Raw genomic sequence first — 21,222 nt, 5'->3', positions numbered from 1 at the left:
TTCCCTCCAAACCCTTATTCCACCAGGGTCAAACCTTTTCCCTTTCAGTAGCTGCACGTAAACTTCGAGACACCTGTTAGCAGAATTATCTTTTGGGTTGCTTTTGACATGCTGTCATGGAACTCCTCTACTCTGATGGCTTCTTGTGATTCTCAGACCATCCTTAGAACATTCTAGCAAAGCCTACTTGACATGTTCCTCTAGTCCCCTTCTGCTGATTAGCCCTGACTCTCTGCTTCTGTGTTTCTTGCTGTTCCTCAGTCAACACCTAAGCCTTTATATTTGGGTGTTTCTCTCCTGAAATTCTCTTCCCCAGTGCCTAGACAGAGCGACCCTCTCTTACCTCACAGACTGTGTTCAGATCTGAGTTAAGCCCAGAGGGAGGCTGTGATGATCCCTGCTTCAGACAGCCCTTTGCTCCCTGTTTTGTTTTTCTCAGTAGTATGTATCACCATGGTAACGTGCCACATGTTAATTATGCTGACCTTGTATTTATGTATTGCTCTTTCCCCCTAACACATACAAAACAGGAAGGTAAGCTTTGTGAGGAATGCACTCTTTTTAATAACATGTCTGTGTTGCTTAGAAGGAAGGAGACCACTTTGCAGAGATGTGCTTTACTTTTCAAGTATTCTGTTTACTGGGAGGGTTTGGGAGGGTCTGTCCAATGTTGTCAAAGGAGAAATTGTCCTTACAGCACAGAGTCATCTGCCCAAGAATAAGGTAATGATAAGGTGTTGCAGCCCTCAGCTGTGTCCCCGCTAGTTTGCCAGCATTCCTTGGACTCTAGAGACGATAACTGTGAGAGATGCCCTCTCTGCAGTTAAGATTGGAACAGCCATTTTCATTGCCAGCATTTTCAGCAATCACTGGGGGACGTCCTCAGCTCTTTCCCCGTCTCCCAGGTGACAAGGGATTTATGGCATGTGCTACCATGCCCATCTCTCCAATTGTGCTTTTAAAAATAACATTTAATTTTGAAAATTGGAAAAAATAGTTCTCAGGCATGTTTCTGTACAAAGTATCTAAGAAATTAGTCGCCCTGCCTGGACAAAGACCTTAGTGCTGCATGCTAATTGGGATTGGTAGGAACCACAACATGTTCATGAAGAAAAGCCCACACTCTAGCCACAAAGACCAAAAGGAGCCTTCAAATCTCTGCCAAGCCCCGTGTACAGTTGAAATGTCAAGCTGTTTGTGAAGCCTGATAATGGATATTGTGGATAGACATTAGAGTTGAAATTTTTATATCTGCTTTAAAAAAAAAACATGAGAAATGGAATAAAATGGCTAGAAGACCACGTCTGGATTTTGGCACATTTTGCCAGAAAAATAAATCAGTTTCAATTTGTCCAGTCAATATCAGAGTGACCAAATGGCCTGGGAAAACTGGGTGGAGAATGACAGATTTAGAACAGCACTCAGCATTATCCCTTAATTTCAGTTTTTGTAACAAAATAACATGGTACAGCTGCATTGTCCCAGCTAGACTCTGTCCTACGACTTCTGTCTCTGAAAATGCTCCTGGGCCAGAATGGCTATGACCTTCAAGACACAGGAGAGCAGAAGACTATACCTGCTTCTCTCAGAGTCTGGGCATTCAGTTGTGAATGGTTTCATTCATATTCTGTGATAGTAACCATTTCTACTTTTAAAGAAAATCTCACGAATAAATATCCATGAGGCAGAGGTCATTAGCTTGCACATGCAAGGCAAAATTGTTTTCAAGTAGCTTTAATAGTGGTTAAAATTTGTCATCAGTTTACCAAGTTAATTTTTTAGATACTTATGACTTTTGAAAATCCATAAAAATACATGAAATAATAATCCAAACCAAATATCTGGTAGCAGTCTTTATACTATATTAACACATATGCTATTCCTTTTTTCCAAGTCAGGCAGATAGAAAACCTTGTAACACAAAAGGGGTTTGCAGACATTTGGAACTATTATCATACTCACTTTGTAAATTTTTGTTGTTTGGTTTGGTTTTTGAGACATGGTTTATATAAACGGCCTGGTTGTCCTGGACCTCACTTTGTAGATGAGGCTTGCCTCAAACTTACAGAAATCTGTTTGCCTCTGCCTCTTGAGTGCTGGGATTAAGGGAGTGCACCACCACTGCCAGGCATCACTTTGTAATTTTTAGCACTTCTCAAGAGTCACCATAGTCCTAAACTCTTGATGGTTTACCAATCACTGGATCAGTAAATGTTTCATAAAGCCTTCTTCATGTTTGTGCTGCCAAGCAAATGTTTTCCTTCCCTTTTTACCCTAAACATGTGCTATTCATCCTGATCTGGTCTAGAATGGTCTTTCAAATGACTTTGCTTTTAAATTAACTTTGGTGTTTTGAGATTGAGACTTATGTAGCCAAAGATGACTTTGAACTCCTGATTCTCCTACTCCAACCTCCAACCAAGTTCCCTCTGTTTTAAAATTAAGATTTACAATGTAATCATTTTAAAATAAGCTGTCAGTTGGTTATACTTTTACTTCTAAACTATGCTGGAAAAAAGTCTGCTTAGCTGTAGCAGTTGTATGTAAAATGATAGCTCTTTAGATGATGTCTCTAAAGTAACGTTCTGTTAGCTATATGTTACAGTGTGTTACAATGTATGTTCTTGTGGTCACTGGGCTTAGTAGCTTACATTTGTGCCTTTCCCCTTTCTAGTACTTTACTTGAAGTCCATGAAGAACATTGTGTGTGTGTGTGATATAAACATTCTTACAGGTCTTAGGACACTGTTCCTGAGGAGAGAATTGTCCTTCTTGAATTGAGGCACAAAGAACTTTGTATCCCTGTCATGACTTGTGTCCATTACCTGGTTACCTGAATTCTGTTTTTTTCTACTTCTACTTCTATCATGGATATTTTGGTTTGGGCAGTAGATAAGCTTATAAGATATATTCAAAACTAAAACTGTAAAGTTTAATGTGAAATCCCACAGTTTCTGTTTCAAATGTCCATTCTAACAGTAGAGAAGTTCTTTAAGTTTTAATGACTTTGGGGGTCTGGTTGATTTTGGTTTATTATTATTATTATTATTATTATTATTATTATTATTATTATTATTATTGTTGTTGTTGTTGTTGTTGTTATTGTTATTTTGAGACAGGGTTTCACTGTGTAGCTCTGACTGTCTTAGAACTCACTCTGTAGACCAAGCTGTCCTGGAACACCCAGAGATCATCCTCTCTCTCCCTCCCAGGTGTTAGGGTGAAAGGTGTGAACCACCATGTGGGGCCTTTCTCTCTCTCTCTCTCTCTCTCTCTCTCTCTCTCTCTCTCTCTGTGTGTGTGTGTGTGTGTGTGTGTGTGTGTGTGTGTGTGTGTGTGTGTGTGTGTGTGTGTGTGTGTTGTTTTTTTTCTTTGCCTTACAAGTCTGTGGCAGTAAAGTTTAGAAAACTTTAAGAATGAACCACAGTGAAGAAGCTAGAGGACAAGAGCTTCAGGCTCCACAACTAACAGGCTACTTACTTTCAGGACTAAGCAAGACTTGCCTCTCTCTGACACCCACAAGAATGCAAAGAACCTCAATGATACTTTCAAAAGTATTTGAAAATATGTGGTAAATGTTTATGTTATTAATTTTGACTTGTGTAAAGTAAGAGCTAACTGCCCTATCATCTGTTGTTTGGTAGTTAGAAATGATGTGCACACACAATTCTGTCTATCAGCACATTTCTCACCTATGTAGGTGTCATTCGTGTGACACTGTGTGGGCTTTCAATTTACCTCTTCTCTGAAATGCTTGAAATGTTTCAGATTTTGGGGGGGAGGGGGTTTTGAAATATTTGCCTAAGTATAGTGACATATCTTAGGATAGGACCCACATTTAAACCTGAAAGTTGCTCATTTCATGTGCATTTTATTTAAATAGCCCGTGGGTCATTTTATCCAGATTTTTGAATTACCAGCACTGCAGTAGAGACTCATCTGAGGTAGGCAGGAATTTGTCACTTCTGGTGTCATGCACAACTAAAAACCAGTTTGGCTTTTGAGGCATATTCAGATTTTAGATTTACAAATTCAAGATACTCAGCCTGTAACCTTGGCATCCAGGGAAGGAAAAGAGCCATTCATGTGAAACTAAGACATGAAATAGCACAATTGTTGCAAATAATATCATTTTAAGATCAACTTTTTCAGAGACTTCTGGTTATAACAAGCAGGAGCCAGCTTAGGTGATGTAGGAAGATTTCATAGAAAGTACCACAAAATCTGCCTTGTGGCAGGGATGAACCTGGCAAGCCAGAGTTCACTGTGCTGGTCAGCATGGACCAAGCGATGCTGTGCTAACAATCTCCAAACCTCCTTAACTCATCAGTGTCTGGGTCACATTTTTCTCCTCAGCTCTTTGTGATGTTTGTCTGCCACTTTCAAGCTGAGAAATCCCGAGTTACAAATGTGTATGATTTTAAAACACTGGCCATTTGCACTGAGGATTCTGATTGTTTTTAATTCCAGATATTGTCTCTGGAACACTGTATTTACAAGACTGCGTTCTGATGCTGTAAACAAATACCGAGACAGTGTTGGTTTGGCAAAGCAAAAAGGACATTAAATCTACCTGTTCCTGTTAGTTGATTTCTCTGACTTTTTCATTGTGAGGTTGTTGGCAAACAACTCCAAGGGAAGCTATACTTAAAAGAATGCTAAATATCCATGTGTCCTGATGCTGCTTTCTTAAAGGACCATCTCCTGCACATACTGGATCAGTAATCAGATTTCAGCCAGTTATAAACATTGTTTTCAAAGGCAATAAGCCTCTTGTTGTGCATAATGTTATGCATAATAAAAATCCAGAATGTTTATTGTTTTATTTGTGTATGTGTGCACATCCACACAAGTGTGTGTGTGTTGCACACAAGCATTTCAATGCCCCATAGAGGCCAGAATAGTGTGCTAGATCCCCTGGAGCAGGAGTCAGAGGCAGCTATAAGCCATCAAATATAGAGCTGGGAATTGAGTCCTAGATCTGTGCTGAAGCAGCAGGCGCTCCCACCTCTTGAGTCACCTCTCCAGCCCCACTGACCTATACTCAAGGTCAGAATTTTGTAAACTATATTCTCAGTAATTTTCCATAGGTAAGTGTTTGGAACTCTCCATTCTGAACACTCCTGACAGTTCCCATTGTATTTTGCCATATCATAATTCCATATGGTGACCTTCGTTAGCCCACACTTTCACTTTCTGTGGTTTCAATTATTGAAGTCAAACAGAGTTCAAAAGTATCCAATGGAAATTTCCAAACGTAAACAATTTCTGAGTTTTAAGTTGCTTGCCATTCTGGGTGGCGTGATGAACTCTCGTACCATTCTGGTCTGTCCCACTCAGGACGTGGTTCATTTTTCTCCAAAGTATCCACCGCACAGCCTCGGTTGGCGGGTTGGTCCACTATCAGAGGCACTGCGGCAGGATGGCAGTGCTTGGGTTTAAGTAGCTCCACATTATGTCCCAGAGCCCACATCATCCACCTCAGTGCAGAACATCATCTAGGTATAGCACACGCCATCACAAGAACCACAAATACAATATATTTTGAGAGAGAAAGAAACTCTATACACATCACGTTTGTTATAAACTGTTATAACTACCATCTTCTACAACTGTCATTAATCTCCTTCTAATTTAGAAACTAAATTTTACCTCAGGTGTACATGTGCATAAAAACACATTGTGTATGTGGGGCTTGGCATGATACAGAGCTTGGGACATCTACTGAGAGTCTTGGTCTATATCCCTCAGAATAGGATAGGAAGAGAAGAGGGAATAACATGTGTCAGCCACAAACCTGCAAGACCAGCATTTTAAAACTTATTCAACTTTTGGAAACATTTTCTTTTGAGCAGCTGAAATATTTAGGAAACATTGTTACCAGTGATTAGCCGAAAACTTGGTTAAAAGTAATAGTAATTGTTCAGGTTTTTGTTCATTTGGTTGGCTTTGTTTTGTTAGTTTGTCTATGCAGAATAGAACACCCCAAGCCCCCTTTGTACATCTTATGTTAATTCTTAAGTAAATGTTGAGTTAAATTTGTTACCATTTAAATACCAAGAGTCAAAGGTAAAGAACTACCTGATTTTGTAATGTTTATAAATAAGGATCTGGGTGCACACTGTCTTCTTTACTATTGTAAATACTGTAATTCTTTAAAATGATCACAGGCATCAGAAGTCTAAGGCCATATAATGAAAATTAACACATCTTCTTTGACTGATGTTAGGCTTTATGTACTTAATGCCAAGAGTAAGTTTAACTGAGTTTCTCATTAAACTGTATTAAGTATAAATATTATTTTAAAAATGCTTTTGACTTGAAAAGGGGCAGTATTGAAAAGGGAGAGGGCTACAGAGATGACTCCATGGTTAAGAGCCTATACTGCTCCTCCAGAGAACCTAACTTCAATTCTCAGCACTTAGACCCAGAAGCTCACAGTTGCCTGGCGCTAGGGCAGTGGTTCTCAGCCTGTGGGTCTCAAACCCCACAGAGGTCACATATCAAATATTCAGTGTATCAGATATTTACATAATCTGATTGCATAATTCATATAGCATCACAATTATAGTTATGAAGTAGTAACAAAATAATTTTATTTATTATCACAATCATAAACCATGAGGAATTGTATTAAAGGGTCACAACATTAGGAAGGTTTGAGAACCATTGCTCTAGGGGAGTCTGATGCTGTCTTTTGACCTCCAAGGGTATCTACATTCACAGGCACGCATGCACGCGTGCACACGTACACACACACACACACACACACACACACACACACACACACACACACACACACACTCTTATCACAGCTGCTCAAGCCAACTTGTAGTTGCTGGCAGGTGGTCTTCCTTTTCTTCTGCAGTTGCATCAGGGACATGAGCACAGTATTTTTGTTTGGCCCATCTTTCACCCTTCTGCATGAAATTGAAACACATTGGCCTAGTCACAGTCTGGTGAGCCACTTAAGTTTCCTCCTCCCCACCCCATCTGACCTTCTGACCTTCCAGCCATCTTCCTACCCATTGGGTTTACTTTCCCCCACTTCTTAGGCAAGACTTTGACATCTCCAACTAAATACAGCTTGAATGAACTGGCTCTTGCCCCCTGCCCGTGCTGTCACCCAGAACTGGATGATTCGCCATCCCTGCAAAGGTATCCCTGCACCTTCAGTCTCTACAACTCCAGACGGCTCTAACTGCAGAACTCTAAAAACAAACAGTAAGAAAATAGAGATAGAGAATTCTCTTAATTTTGCTATGATTTTTAAGCTAAAAAGGTAAGAAAATTCTTCAGTGTTTTTGGTCTTGAAAAATCTCCCCCTTTCTTCTTAATGACTTTAGAAACTCTTCTACATCATGGCTTTACCTCCTGGGTGTTTGAAGCAGACATGCTATGTCCATGTCCTTGGCTTTGCTGCTCTGATCCCTCAGGTCTCTTCAGCCCTCCCTTCAGTTCATGCTTCTCCCCAGCATTCCCAGATTAGCGTTCTAAAGACTAACATCCTCCATTAAGTAACTGTTATGTGAGTGGCTTGCACTGGATTCCTTTTTTCTGATTTTATCCTTGTCCCCACCCATATTTTGTACTTAGTGAATGTTAGGTAAAGATTTACTTAATGAAGGAAAAAAATTGGCAAAAGGAAGATTAACTACTACTAACACAATCCCAGCATTTTAAGTTTATAGATTAGCCTGCCAGTGATCATCAAAATTTAAAACTTGTATTTAACACTTTCTGTTCAAATGTTCTGAATACTTACGATACGCAAGTCAGTGAGCCAAATACCATTTGCAGCAGTTTGGTATTTTGGATGTTTTGTTTTTTAACTTTTATAATCTACCTAACTTCCTATGAAAGAGAATGCAGGGATGTTATAAAATCACACCAAGTGAACCTTGGTCATCTGATCACACAGCCCTCGCACTGATGGCTGTTTAGCTGTATCTTCCAATACAGTGCCCTCTAAAGCACAACGCTATGGTCTCCTAAATCTGGTGCCTTAATGAGCAGCTGGGGTCCTTTATTTCTCAAGTATAAATGTTGTTGAGGGATTAAAAGTCATTTTTCTCCTAAGTTTCCTTGAGACAAAATCTGTTACATGAGGAAAATACATGGCAAGGGAAAAGGAGATGGATTTGTTGAGCATCCTGCAAGCTACGGCCAAGATTAGGTCCTAAGGGGTCCAGCCTGCCTCCCTACCAGAGCTGGGTGACCTGTTAGCTCGGTCACAGTCCTCTTTCAATGAAACAACACATCTTAAAATTCACAGATGAAGATAACACAAAAGAATTAAAGGGATTTTTAAAATGAAAGGGGCCCAAGTGTACTTTGTGTCTGCATCCAAAATGTTAATGAATGCATTTTTGAAAACACGAATATGTGTTCAAACCCACTCTCAGGAATCCAATCTATGTTTGCTGCTGTCAATTTCTTCCTACATCCTTGTCTGTGAAGTTTAAACTTTTCCTCCCATGATCTATTTTCACCCAAGAAAATTTCACACTGTTGTGTACACAGGTACATAAAAGGTATGCCAATTAAAGATTCACTAATAATAGCTTGTAAAGAAGCATATCGGAAATAATCCTTTGGGGTGTGTGTGTGTGTGTGTGTGTGTGTGTGTGTGTGTGTATGAGCGTGTGTGTGTGTATGTGTGTGTGTGTGTAAGAAATTAAATCTTGGCTGAGGGTTTGATACTGTTGGTCATAGAGAATCTTTAGTGGCTTTTAGAGTTGATCAATATTTTTATAATTGTCAATGTTGAAAACACCTATAAGCAAAAGAATGACAAGAGTCCGTTCAGGGACATTTCAGAATGTGCTGGAAATTCTGTCCTGCTCCAAGTCTTTCACTTTTAACGAAAAAAATTTTTAATGAAACTCAAATGTCAACTTTTGATACTAGATACTCTAATCCAAGGGTACTAATTAGATATTTGCATTCTCGTGAATGTGGTGGGAAAATATTTTCCAAGTCTTTTTTTCTTTTCAGAGATTAAACCATCATGCCTCTATAAGAATAGAAAACTTTGTAGGTACACGACAGACACTGCAATATACAACTTATGAGAACCACAAATCTGAGGCATCTCAGGGTGGTTTGCCGGACTTGACCACTCACACGGTGCCAAACTTGAATGTTCTGCAGGGAAGCCACGCCTTACAAACACCTCAGATCCATTATGTGCATCTAATCATCCTGTGTTCAGAGCCTCTTACTGCTCCCCAACTTTCCATGACCACCCCATTCAGTGCCACATGATGAGGGAGCCGTGAGTAGTCCCGCTCGTGAACAGTCATGGTTCAGGGACACATTAAAGCTCCGTCAAATAAAACCGTGATTCATAACTTTCCTGCCGTGGTCTGAGGCCATCTTCCGAAGTCCGAGTGTAGACGTTTATTCCTCACTTGCAGCACTGATGAGAGGTGGGAGCTTTCGGGCCTAGTCAGGTCAGAGGGCTCTGCTTCAGAGGGATTGATGGCATTGGGAAGGAACGCTGGGCCAGTTCCTGAGAGTGTGGAGTCCTGCCGAGAGGAGGAGTCTGGCTTCTCTCTCACTTTCTGTCACCCATGACACACATTCTGTGTCATGCTACTTCAGGTGGCCCTCAACAGATGCAGTTCTGATCTTCCAAAGCTGTGAGCCAAGTCAATTTCTGTTCCTCCTGAATTACCCTGGCTGAGGTATTTTGTACAGCAGCTTGTGAGCTGCCATGTATATCACTGCAAGACACCATCTGTCCTCTGAACAAAGCATCCAGCAGAAATGGGCATAGGTGGTTACCTAAAACAGGTCGCCATGGCAGGCTCTGACTGCAGACTGAGTAAAACCCTGGCAGGTCAAATAATACAGACTAAAGAGCAGCTTGGGTGCAAAGCCGACCAGGACTCCATAACACACTCTATCCTAATCTCCCTTTCCGGATGGTCTGTGATTTCTTCCCACCACAGCAAATGACCAACAGCTGACTGTACCACACACCCACATCATCCATTGCTTACCGGTATTTATGCCATTGCCAGGACAGAATGAGTCACCACGCCTATAAAGCCATGCACATAGCTTATGCCCAACCATCCTCCCTCTCACACCTGTGAAATGTTAGCCCAGGAGCCTTCATCACATAAAGTCAGATGTAAAATTAGACTTCCATCCAACCTAATAAGTCTTCTGTGGCAGAGACAAATCCCCGGGGCTTCTAGCAATCAGCTGCTATGGGTTTTATTGATCATCAATCATCTAGCCAAGCTGTAGCAAGGAAATACCATAAAGAGCTTTCAGTATGTTATCAGTGGGGAGGAAGTATTGTGTTTACAAGCTGCTGGTGTATCTGGCCATTTTCTGCCACCATGGAAGTCAGCCTACATTGGCTGGGGCTAAAACACGGAATGGTGTTTAAATAAAGTGTTCCCTACTTTCCAGTCTGAGGAACAAGAAAGATAGAATGTTGAAACGTGCATGAACACAGAACTTCAGGTTGGCTTTAACAAGCTCTTTATTTAAAGGCACCATATTTGACCATTCTCTGTAGACCCAAGATGGACATGTACTTGTATGTGTACCTAAAATAGATCATGATTATTTGAACTTGCTTCTGGGAATGGAACCGATGGCTTCTCACCTGCTTAGCCCATGTTCTACTCTTGAGCTATGTCCTCAGCGTCTTTCATATTTTATTTTGAGACAAGAGTATCACTGAGTTGCCCAGGTTGACCATGAACTTGTGATCCCTCAGCCTCAGTCTCTCAAGTACCTTGGATTACTCATTTAACTGTATTTCAAATGATCAAGATTTCAGATTTTCTGGTTGAGCTCATGTCTAGCTATCAATCCAGGATTTGCATCGACTTCAGTATCTGCAGTCCCCTGGAACCTTCATCTGAATGGACTACGGTCACCTCACACTTAGCATGCCAAGAGCAAATCTCCTCATCTCCGTCCCACTGGTTACCGTGGATTGCCTCTTTTTGCTCTGAATAGGGTCTGAAGGATGCAATTCTACAGTAGAGTCAAATTGAAACAAGAGAATGGGGGGCAGAGTGAGGCCCAGAGAGCCTTATCCCAAAGCCTGGCAAAATTACCATATGAAAAAAGCAAGTTGGTGAAAAGGAGGGCCGAGCCCTCTGTCCAAATCCTTGTGTGTGCCAACTAAAACTATTTGGAACCACTGGCCCAGGCAGAGAGGCACCCGGTGTCCAAGAGTTGCCTATGGCTGTTTTAATACTAAGACGCACGCCTCTATGTGGATGCTGAGGCAGACGGCCCATGAAATTGTGTGCAGAACTGAAAGCAGATGGGCGTGTGTAGAAAAGCCTGCTGCATTAAGCTAAGACTGTTTTATGCTATAAGTTCCCATGTGTCCCACTCCCATCTGAACCAACGGACGCCTCTGATAGGCCTGTCCCCTGTCTTGGAAGTGGATTCTTTAATAAACGCTCTCATGTTGCTTGTACTATCTGCATGCTGTGTGTCACTGTCCAAGTCTTAGTTCTGGGGTACAAGAACTTGGTAATCCCTCAATAGGCTTCCACCAACCCCCCAGATCTGCTAGTATCTTAATGAGTAATCTTGATTTCAAGACTGAAGATACCAGATTAGGTGCTTCAAACCTGCACATACTTCAGAATGGCAGCATTAGAGAACTAAACAGCGACTCACTTGGTAGAGGGAAGTGTCAAGTTTTAGCATTATCAAATAAGGAAATGAGGTTAAGACAGCCCTGGACAAAGCTTTAGTAACTTTGACCTCTTCCACCCAAGCACACGGTGCTCTAGGAGCTGATGCAAGGACTTCCTCCACAGTCATGAGTGGACTTCTCTTCACTTTGTAGCACACACAGGTACTTCGCCCTTTCTTGTGATAGTCTATAGCTGATAATCTATAGTGTTAGATATATCATGCTTGTTTGTGCGTGCACACATGGTGAGCATGGTGGCTCCCAAGTCTCATCAATTCTACTTAGGGCTGCTTAGATCTCTCTGCACAGGTTTTGGTGTGGATATATTCCCAATTATCTCAAGTGTGGAGTAACAGACATATTTGCATTTAGTATCTATAACCATGCCTAGCCTAGAACTCATAAGGCCTCTAATATCCTAAATGATAAGATCTCCTTTGCCCACATCTGAGTCTGTACTAGTGAGGTGAGTCCAGGTGGGCCCCATATAGCTCCTAGAAGCTGGGCCCCGGAAAGACCAAATGCGAAACTCTCATATGCTACCTACACTCCCTGGCCTCTGATCCACAGGGATAAAAGTAAACTGAAAGCGCTGTAAAAAAATTCCTGAACAGCAAGATTCAGGGGCTGCAGGTGTAAGCCAGTGGGCACTGAGAATATAGCACTCCCAGAGAACACGTAAGCCCCACACTCTTCTTGCCTCGCCTATTCCTTGCATTCGGATGTTCCTGAGTTCCTAGTCCTATGAGAAAACTGCAAGCACGGAGTCTCCTGAGGCCCCTGAGTCACCATAAAGAACTGCTGTACCTGAAAGGGAGTTTTCCCAAAATTGCAACTAAATCAGGCAGACATCTAGGTAAGGTCAGGGCCTGGGGCCTGGGGCCTGGGGTCTGTGACTGACATTTGAAGTGGGGGCAGGCTATGGGTCTGACATGGCAGCTCAGGTCAAAACCTACTGGCATTGAAAAATTGGAAGACACCAGAAATGAGTATCTGGGAGTGGAATTACTGAGTCATTTTGGAGTTTGATATTTGACACTTTGAGACTGTCAACCTGTTTTCCAAAGATGCTGCCCCGTCTGGCCCTCCCATCAGCAGTGAGTGCCCTCCAAGTTCTACCCAGATAATGTGCTATTATCTGTCTATGTTGGTTATAGACATTCTAGAGAGTGTGTGGTGTTGTCTCTTTTTGGTTGTGACTTGCACATCCCCAATGACTAGTGATGTTGTTGGGGAATCTTTTCATACACTTTTGCTTGTGTCTTCCTCCTTTTCCTACTTTCCTCATTTTTAGAAAGACGCCTATTCAAATCTTTTGCCCACTTTTGATCTGATTATTTAGGCTTTATTTTTAATTATGAGAGTTCACTATGAGTCCGGCACTTGCTTATCATCTAAACAGAAGGGACAGAGCTGTGAGCCCTTTGCCTCTCTGAAACACAGGAGTAGAGCAGACACAGCTGAGAGTGGGGAGATTTGTAGACTTACTTGTCAGGGCCCAGGGCAAGTCCCTCATCCCATAAATTCCGAAAGGGCTGATTCGGAGGTAGAGCTTTGGTGAGCTTTTCCCAGCCTGGCTCTGACAGAAAGCATAGAATATCTCAGAGCAGAAGGCACTTCCTCAGTACCCTTCCTCCTCCTCCTCCTCCTCCTCCTCCTCCTCCTCCTCCTCCTCCTCCTCCTCCTCCTCCTCCTCCCTCCTCCTCCCCTCCTCCTCCTCCTCCCCCCTCCTCCCCCCCCTCCTCCTCCTCCCATTCCCTCCTCCTCCTCCTCTTCCTCCTCCTCCTCCTCCTCCTCCTCCTCCTCCTCCCCCCTTTTTCCCTCTTCCCTCCTCTTCCTCCTCCTCCTCCTGGGTCCTTGTGAATCTCCTGGTTTCTACCAACCTGTCTGCAGACTGGCTTGCTTCCAACCTACTCCCCTTCTGTCACGCTCACTGTGGCTGTGGGTTTGCAGTGCTGGGACTAAAGCAGGGCTTCCGGCATGTTAGGCAAGTGCTGTAGCCCTGAGTTGTCCCCTTAGCTGACTTCTTAGTCATCTCCAAGGCTTACTCTCATTGGCATGTCTGTGGCTCATCCAGCTGCTAATCCTTACCCAGGAGCTTCTGGGGAGCCTCTCCACATGGCTTGTATCCTCTGCCCTCACTTAGCCACTGGCTTGCTCAGCCCTGGCTTCATTCCCACAGAAGGTCCAAGTGACAAGAGCTCCTCAAATCATATCTGTGTCATAGCCTCAGGTCTGGCACTGATCCCAGCAGTATATTATTGTAATGTACTTGGCCAACAACATGTAATGATAAAATAAGATTACAACATACACATCAGGGCTATTTAAAGTGTGTTCGCTTACATCTTAGTCCGAAAGGTGTCATAAGGCAGTTTAACTAAATGCAACACAGAATCTATTGACATGTAGCCGCTACTGATAAGACATAGGGTGGAATTGTTGTTGTTGTTGTTGGTGGTGGTGGTGGTGGTGGTGGTAGTGGTCCTAGGGTTTAAACCCAGGGGCTCATCCTTCTAAGCCAGCACTCTAACCACTGAGCTTCATCCCTATTCTTCTTTTAAAAAAAAAAAATTGGAGACAGATCTTTGCTGAGCTGTTCTGACTAAGCACTCCCACTCTCCTTCCTGCCTCAGCCTCCTGAGTAGCTGGGAGTCTCGGCGTGTGTTACACCATCCGCCTTAGAGCAGACATTAAATAGAACCTGGGCAGTCTGCTTACATTGAGGACCAGAAGTAAAAAATAACATAAATTTCATCTGCAAGTGGGAAATGATCGAATTAGTCAATAGAACATTATTATCTAAATTAAAGGCTGGATGAAGACTGGCCAATTAATTATTCTCTCTGAGTATGGCCAAAGAGTTCAATTATATTTTCATTCCATTAAGTCATGATTTTGAAACAATATCATTAACATAATTTTAAATTCTCTTTATTCTGAGTCATGACCTCTTTATAGAGTCCAGGCTGGTCTCAAACTCACACAGTCCTCTGTGTGTAGCACATGTGCTGGTGTTATCGGCATGTACTACCAGTCTCAGATTTATTTACTTATTTAATTGGCATGCTATAGCTCAGGAGGGCTGATTACTTAAGTTCTATAAAACTCAGTAAGTACAAAAGGTACAGTGTAAAATAGCCATTGAAGGCTTTTATTCTGTTTTTCAGATACACTTTATATGTTTAAGGCTCACAGTGTGATGTTCTGAGACACCTGTAGATAATTCCGTAGCTAGTGGAGTGAATCAGGTGACACACTTGTCATCTCACTGTCCCTTGTCTGTGCTGAGAACCCTTAGCAAAGGTCCTGTAGAATACCGTCTTCCTTACTGTCCTTCTCGGGTTGTATGTTGTACATTAGATCCTGAGACTCCCTTATTCTCTGGATCTATTGTATTTTATCGTTTGACCCACACATTCTAATTCCCTTACCTACTAACTCTGTTTCTGTATACATGAGGTTTGGATTCCATGTGTGAGACTGTCAATATATTTCTTTTTGTGTCTGATTTATCTCACTTAGAATAATGTCTCCAGATCCATCCATATTGTGGCAAGCAGAAGAAGTTCCTTTTCAAGGCTGAGTAATAGTGTGTGTGTGTGTGTGTGTGTGTGTGTGTGTACATTTTCTTTATCTCTTCATCCTCTAGTGGATGAACTTAGCTCATTTCCATGCCTTGTGATTCATATTGTGAATGTGAATTCCAGAATATTTACTGAAGAAATTATTGTACCTGAAGAGATAGATCAACAGATCCTGGGTCAGAAATCAGTTGTCTTTGATGTTTGCTTAGAACTCATGATTTCCCTATGAGGTTGAACCACGTTGATCAGTGGGGTGCTATATTCCCCTCATTCTTTCATATCTTTACTTTCGTACCCTTTACTTCTCAGGTATGATGAGGGGTGTAGATGGTTTGTATTCAGAACCCATTCGTATTGTAACTACCTGAGCCTCCACTTAGCTCAAGTGAAGTCCTTGTCAATTCAAGTTCAGGTGCAGGTGAAGGGTCTGTTGGATATTAGGCAGGCCTTGCTCCCCGGTTTGATCAGTGAGGGAGATGTGTAGCTGATTACATGGGCAAGCACTTTTATGTGCTCAGGAAGAAGCACGATGAATGCTTACATAGGTGATAGTGTGTGGCCATTTCAATCCCAGATGCCTCTGAAAACTGTGTTGTTGTTGTTGTTGTTGTTGTTTTTATACAAAACCATAATCAGATCAGGAACAGGATTATTATTAAATTAAAGGCTGGATGAAGAACTCTCTGCCCAATCATTCCATTAAGTCAATTTTGAAACAATTCATTTGCTTTTTTTTTTTCTTTATAGAGTCAGGCTGGTCTCAAACCTCCTCAGTCCTCTGTGGGTGAACTCTGCCCTCATTCCAATTCATTTGCTTTTTTTTTTTTTCACTGTGGACTTCTCTATGGCTTGGCAGGGACTCTCATTAGAATTGTTTTAGGAGAGCTTTGCAGGTATTGAAGCAATAACTGATGAGGACCATGGCTTAAGTTTGACATGTCAGAGGTGCCTTGTCTCAAGCCATATAGTGTCTTTTACATCAGTGTCTTATTGATGGAGTACAAGTCACAGCCAGCATTTTAACACTATACATAGCTAGGAGAATATGAGGTATCTTTAGGAATTCAGATTAATGCACAAGCAAATATGTGAAACAGAAGAGAATAGACAGGACAGAGATGCAAATATAAGTCTCTGATTAAGTCTTTGTATGGCAAGTGTGAGTGAAAACCAGAGTTAGAGCCAAAGAATTAGGGCTCAAGGAACAGGGTTTTCCTGATAAAAACAGCAGGGACAGGCAGCTACCAGAATAGGGGTAGGGAGGCCAGTTTCACTTACTGGGTCTATGACAATCTGGAAAGTACTATGAAAGGGTGAAGAATATATGGTGGTTAGCCCCACATGAACTTGGGTTTCTTGGCATTTCTCATCTCTGATATGGACATTGGAACAGATCCCACCCCCAAGGATTGCGATAGGGAAGGAATAGCGGTTTGAATGTCAAATGTGTCCTGTAGGCTAATGTGATAAAGCTTAGGTAACCTGGTTAGCAGGTGGTGCTATTTGGGAACCTTATAGAAACTTCAGAGGCTGGGGTCTTTCAGGAAGTAGATTGAAGGGCCACACCTTTGAAAGTTATAGCTAGCCTCCAGTCCCTTCCCTGTACTCTGCTTCCTGTCCACCATGACGTTAACAGTTTCTACCAGACTCCCACTGCTGTGCATGGGACCAAACTACTGCAGACTGAGCTCTGAAGCTGTGAGCTAAAATAAAACATCATTCCCTGTGAGCTGTTCTCATTAGGAGTCTCTCATAGCAATGCATTCGTAGCTAATGAGAGAGTGGTAGCAATATATCCAGCGTTTCATTGTGTTTGTATAAATACACAGATAGGTTCAACCTATACGAAGCAGGGGAGAATGCCCTCACTGCTATGACTGATTTCCTGAGCCTGAGTCCCTCCTCTGGGAATGAGGGGGAATCAAGCCGGGCACATAGTCTATTTCAGAGAACACACAAGGTGAGGAAACAGAAAGGGAAGGAATCCAAAGACAAAAGGTCACTCTAGGCCTTGAGTGGGACCATTGCTCCGAATAGAGGAGGCCAGTGACTTAGAAGCCTTGGATCAGGAAACCCCATCATCTTTATTTATGTGACTGCGTTGGTAAGTGATCGACCGGGTCTGCACCTCAGGTGAGTTGTCTGCAGCCTGCTAGAGGAGGTCCAGAGCTTGTCATTGAGAAGTCCCAGACAATTGGAATGTTTGCAATAAATAACAGCTCTCATTATTCAAAAACCATTCAGCTGGTTTCATGGATGCTCTGGTTCCCGTAAATATTCTGACTGTAGTAGTAGCCAATAGAAAACAGATCTTTAAAGTCCTCCCCACCAAGTAGAGGCTATTTAATATTCACTTGCTCGAATATCCTTTTAGCCTTTACTTGACAAAACAGCCCACAATAGATTTTGTAGTTAGTGGGTCTGAGCCAAATGCATGTAGACACATTACTCAGAAGTTGGCCAATACTAGGAAAAATCAGACAGATCAGACTAGCCACCAAGCTCCAGAATTCAGAGTTCAGACAGATCAGCCAAGCCCAGAGCCATTTTTTTCTTCCCTGAATTCTATTCAAGACCCCTGACTCACACATGCCATTGGTTTTTGCTAAAAATTCATCCCATGACTTCAGGAAGAGCAACACAAATGGGCAAAAGGGATAGGCAGGAGCAAGCCTAACAGGGTGGGTACTTCTGGAGTATGAGTTCCTAAACCCTTTGTGTAGACCGGAGTAGGTTTTTACACGTGTAAGAGACACAGTTTCAGTATGAAGACCTCTTTGCTGTATATTTTCATATATAAATAAATACATACAAAACTACATTCATTACCTTGAACCCAAGACACCAACACATTAACAACAGATTTATAAATGTTTTTCCATAGGAAGAAACAACAAATGGAGGGGATCTCAGTCCCAGGCAAGTGTCATTAGAATCTAGGGGTATTGATGTTTCTCTGAGTCTCTTAGATAAAAGTGCCTGGTGCTGGCTGCTGGTGTCTTTGTGCAGACCCTTCACATCTGCAGTGTTTCAAAACTCTCAGTGGGGCACTTCAGCTCTTAGGGATCAAAGAATGAGAGATTCTTTCCCATTCCCCTTTTCTTACCAGGCCTTGGAAATCTCCAGAGGGCTTTATAGCCCTGTTGGACCCTTGTTAGAGGGAAGGGAAGAAAAGAGGCACAAAGGCAGCCAAGTGTGGGGAGGAGGCCTCATGCTGAGTGACTTTGAACTTGATTCCCATTCCTTGTAGAATTACAACTCACAGGCTGACCAGTATTGACCCCAGTAGCCCTGGTCTATAGACCATACCCTTTGTCTCTTCCTTACAAGGAAAGACAGGAGAGCACAGGAAAAGCAAGGGGGAATTAAAAGGCTGGTTTTGATGATTTACTTCCTAAAATAATAAGTTAAGAATGAAAGCAAAATAGGTATCTAAGTGTCAGCTTCTCTCTCCGGGCAGGGCACTGAGCTGGGGTGTGAACCCCTCAGGGTAAGAGCCACAGTTTAGTAATCAGCTTCTAAGGGGAATAGATATTTGATAAACGTTTGTATTTGATCCTTGTTGTAGAGGCCAAATGCGTTTGCTTGTTGTTATTGCCTTCTTTCTTTGTGTTCATAGTCCTTGCCCTTGTCCTTGCCTGTTGGTCATATTCAGGGTTGAAAACACCTTGACTCCTGGTATGTGCCTTGGCTGGCCTCAGACCACCTGCGAGAGATCACGGGAGTTGGAAAGGACCGGTATGAATCAACCCCAGCACAGCTTGTTAACTTTTAGGTCTATAGGAAAGATTGCAAGTTTTCTAAAGCTATTTCTAAAATTGTTGAAGCCTGCAGCTGAGGAAAAAGTCAGAGAACTTCAGTGCAGAAACCGGAATATATAGCAAGCTATGCGTCCTCACAGCAGCCCCTCCCACAGCGCGCATGCGCTCTCTGTCCTCTGTCCCTTTCTATAAGCCATAGCTCCCCTTAGACACACTAGATAACAATCCAGGGAGAAGTGTTCTAAAGAGCAAATGTTTTTAAAAGAACAAGTATTTCTTAAATAAAAGTAAGGTCTATTCACTTTCTAATTTAAAAAGCCATACATTTAACTCTAATATTTATGTTTCTGACCTTTTATAAATATGAATTTGGGGACATTTCCAAGCATAAACCTAGTTTTCACTTCTTTAACAGGGGCATGTGTGTGGACAGTAACAACTAAATAAAAACCCTTTTTCCTCTACTGCAATTCTTTAAAAACCAACAATAACAAAACTAGGCTTGTCACCATTCCTCCAACGCATTCTGAGTGGCTCCTCATTGCCACTTTATAAGCTGATGGTGGTTGTTGGGCAAGTGAGACTCCGCACACACCCAGAAATGGAGTAGCCTGTGGTGCTCTAAATTGCACCTCAGCCTTGCTTCTGTAAGCCACCCTAACTAAACTCATTGAATCACCAAAAAATACAAATGAGGAAACTTAAATAGGACAACAACTAACTGGGGAGAAAATGGTGATTAGTGGGAGGGGGACAAAAGAGGGCAATGGAAGATAAATGCAATAAAATACATTATGTGCATATGTGAAATGTCATAACAAAACCCATTATTTATAATTAATGTATGCTAATAAAAGTCTTCAACTATTCATTGAAAGGTTAATTGCTCTTGTATATTGTGTGGGAGTCTTGTTTCTAAGAACCCATGTTTAAATGGTTATATGCTTATTAATCTATAACTGAGTCTATGGAAAGATCAACAACTTTCTGACAAATCCAAGAGGAGAGAAGTCTACCTGAAGACTGTGGAAGTCAGCCACACATAGTAGCGTCCTTCACTGTGTTTTCTTATGGAAGGAAATAATACGAAATTCTCAAGACTTGTATTTTGAGAGAGAAAACTTTTCCTATGAAGATAAAGAAAGAAATTTCCATAAATATTCTGGGAAAAAAACCAGAATATTCCCAGAACCCCCTGATATCTCAGACATCCTCCTGGAAGCCCGTTTGCTGACTTTTCCCATTGCGTACAACTTGGATACCACAGCCAAACTGGGAGACCAGGCTCTTCCCCATTCATTCTGCTCCTCCTCACTATGGGGCAATTTAAATAGCAAAACTGCCAGCAAGAATTCGAAAATCACAGCACTGACTGAGTAGAGAAGGTGCCTTAATTACCGCTGGGAGACCGGAACCAGAAGGTGGAGTGCACATCCATGCTTGGCTGGACTCCTGGAGCAGCACGAGGTTCACTGCTTTATCTGTGAATGGCCCAGGAAGTGCTGTATGTAAATTTTCACTCCACAAGAAGGCCATTTGCTAACACGGACTCTGCAAGTGATAAAGACTGACTCTGTTCTCTTACTCCGGGGAAAATAATAGTGCAAGGATAAAGATAAGTATCACGTGGTGCTGGGCTTGGTGATTGGAAAGAGTGCGAAGGTTGTAAGACTTCCGAGCCAGGAGATACCTGGTCAGTTACAGCGAGATGTTGCTTTGAAGAACTGTGGACTCAGTATGCAGACCTTCTGAGAGAAGCCCAAGTCTGCTTAATGTGAATTAGGCCTCTCTTGTTCTGAAAGTGTTTATTATAGGGACTGTGGAGAGGGCTCAGTGGGGAAGAGCATTTGCTGTCTATACACAAAGACCTGAGTCTGGATTTCCAGCTGGAATGGCCACCTATGCACATGTGACCCCAGTGAGGGCAGAGACAGAGGGATGGCTGGTGATTGCTGGCCACTAGCCTAGCTCGGGTTCGACGAGATAACCTGCATCAAAGGAATAAGGTGGGGGGTAATAGAGCAAGACACCCGAAGTTCTCCAATGGCCTCTGCATGTGCACACATGCATTCCCCATACCCTTGTACACGCACAACACCACCATGAAACATACTACACCTCGCTGTGTCTGGCTCGCCCTGGGACCTCTGGTTCATATTTCCTTTCTATGGGTTTGGATCAGGGGTTCTCA

At 42.3% G+C, this 21,222-nt stretch overlaps 1 protein-coding gene across 10 annotated transcripts in view; it reads left to right on the top strand.

The window, feature by feature from the left end:
- The window catches only part of Trim9 (tripartite motif containing 9), a 99,458-nt gene that overhangs the window by 1,685 nt on the left and 76,551 nt on the right, over positions 1-21,222 (top strand). The gene's annotated exons all lie outside the window — the stretch shown is intronic.

The sequence above is a fragment of the Rattus rattus genome, chromosome 7 (assembly GCF_011064425.1).
Source record: "Rattus rattus isolate New Zealand chromosome 7, Rrattus_CSIRO_v1, whole genome shotgun sequence".
NCBI classification, from domain to species: domain Eukaryota; kingdom Metazoa; phylum Chordata; class Mammalia; order Rodentia; family Muridae; genus Rattus; species Rattus rattus.
Note: the sequence above shows the minus strand (reverse complement) of the source record. Positions and strands in the feature narration are given on the sequence as shown.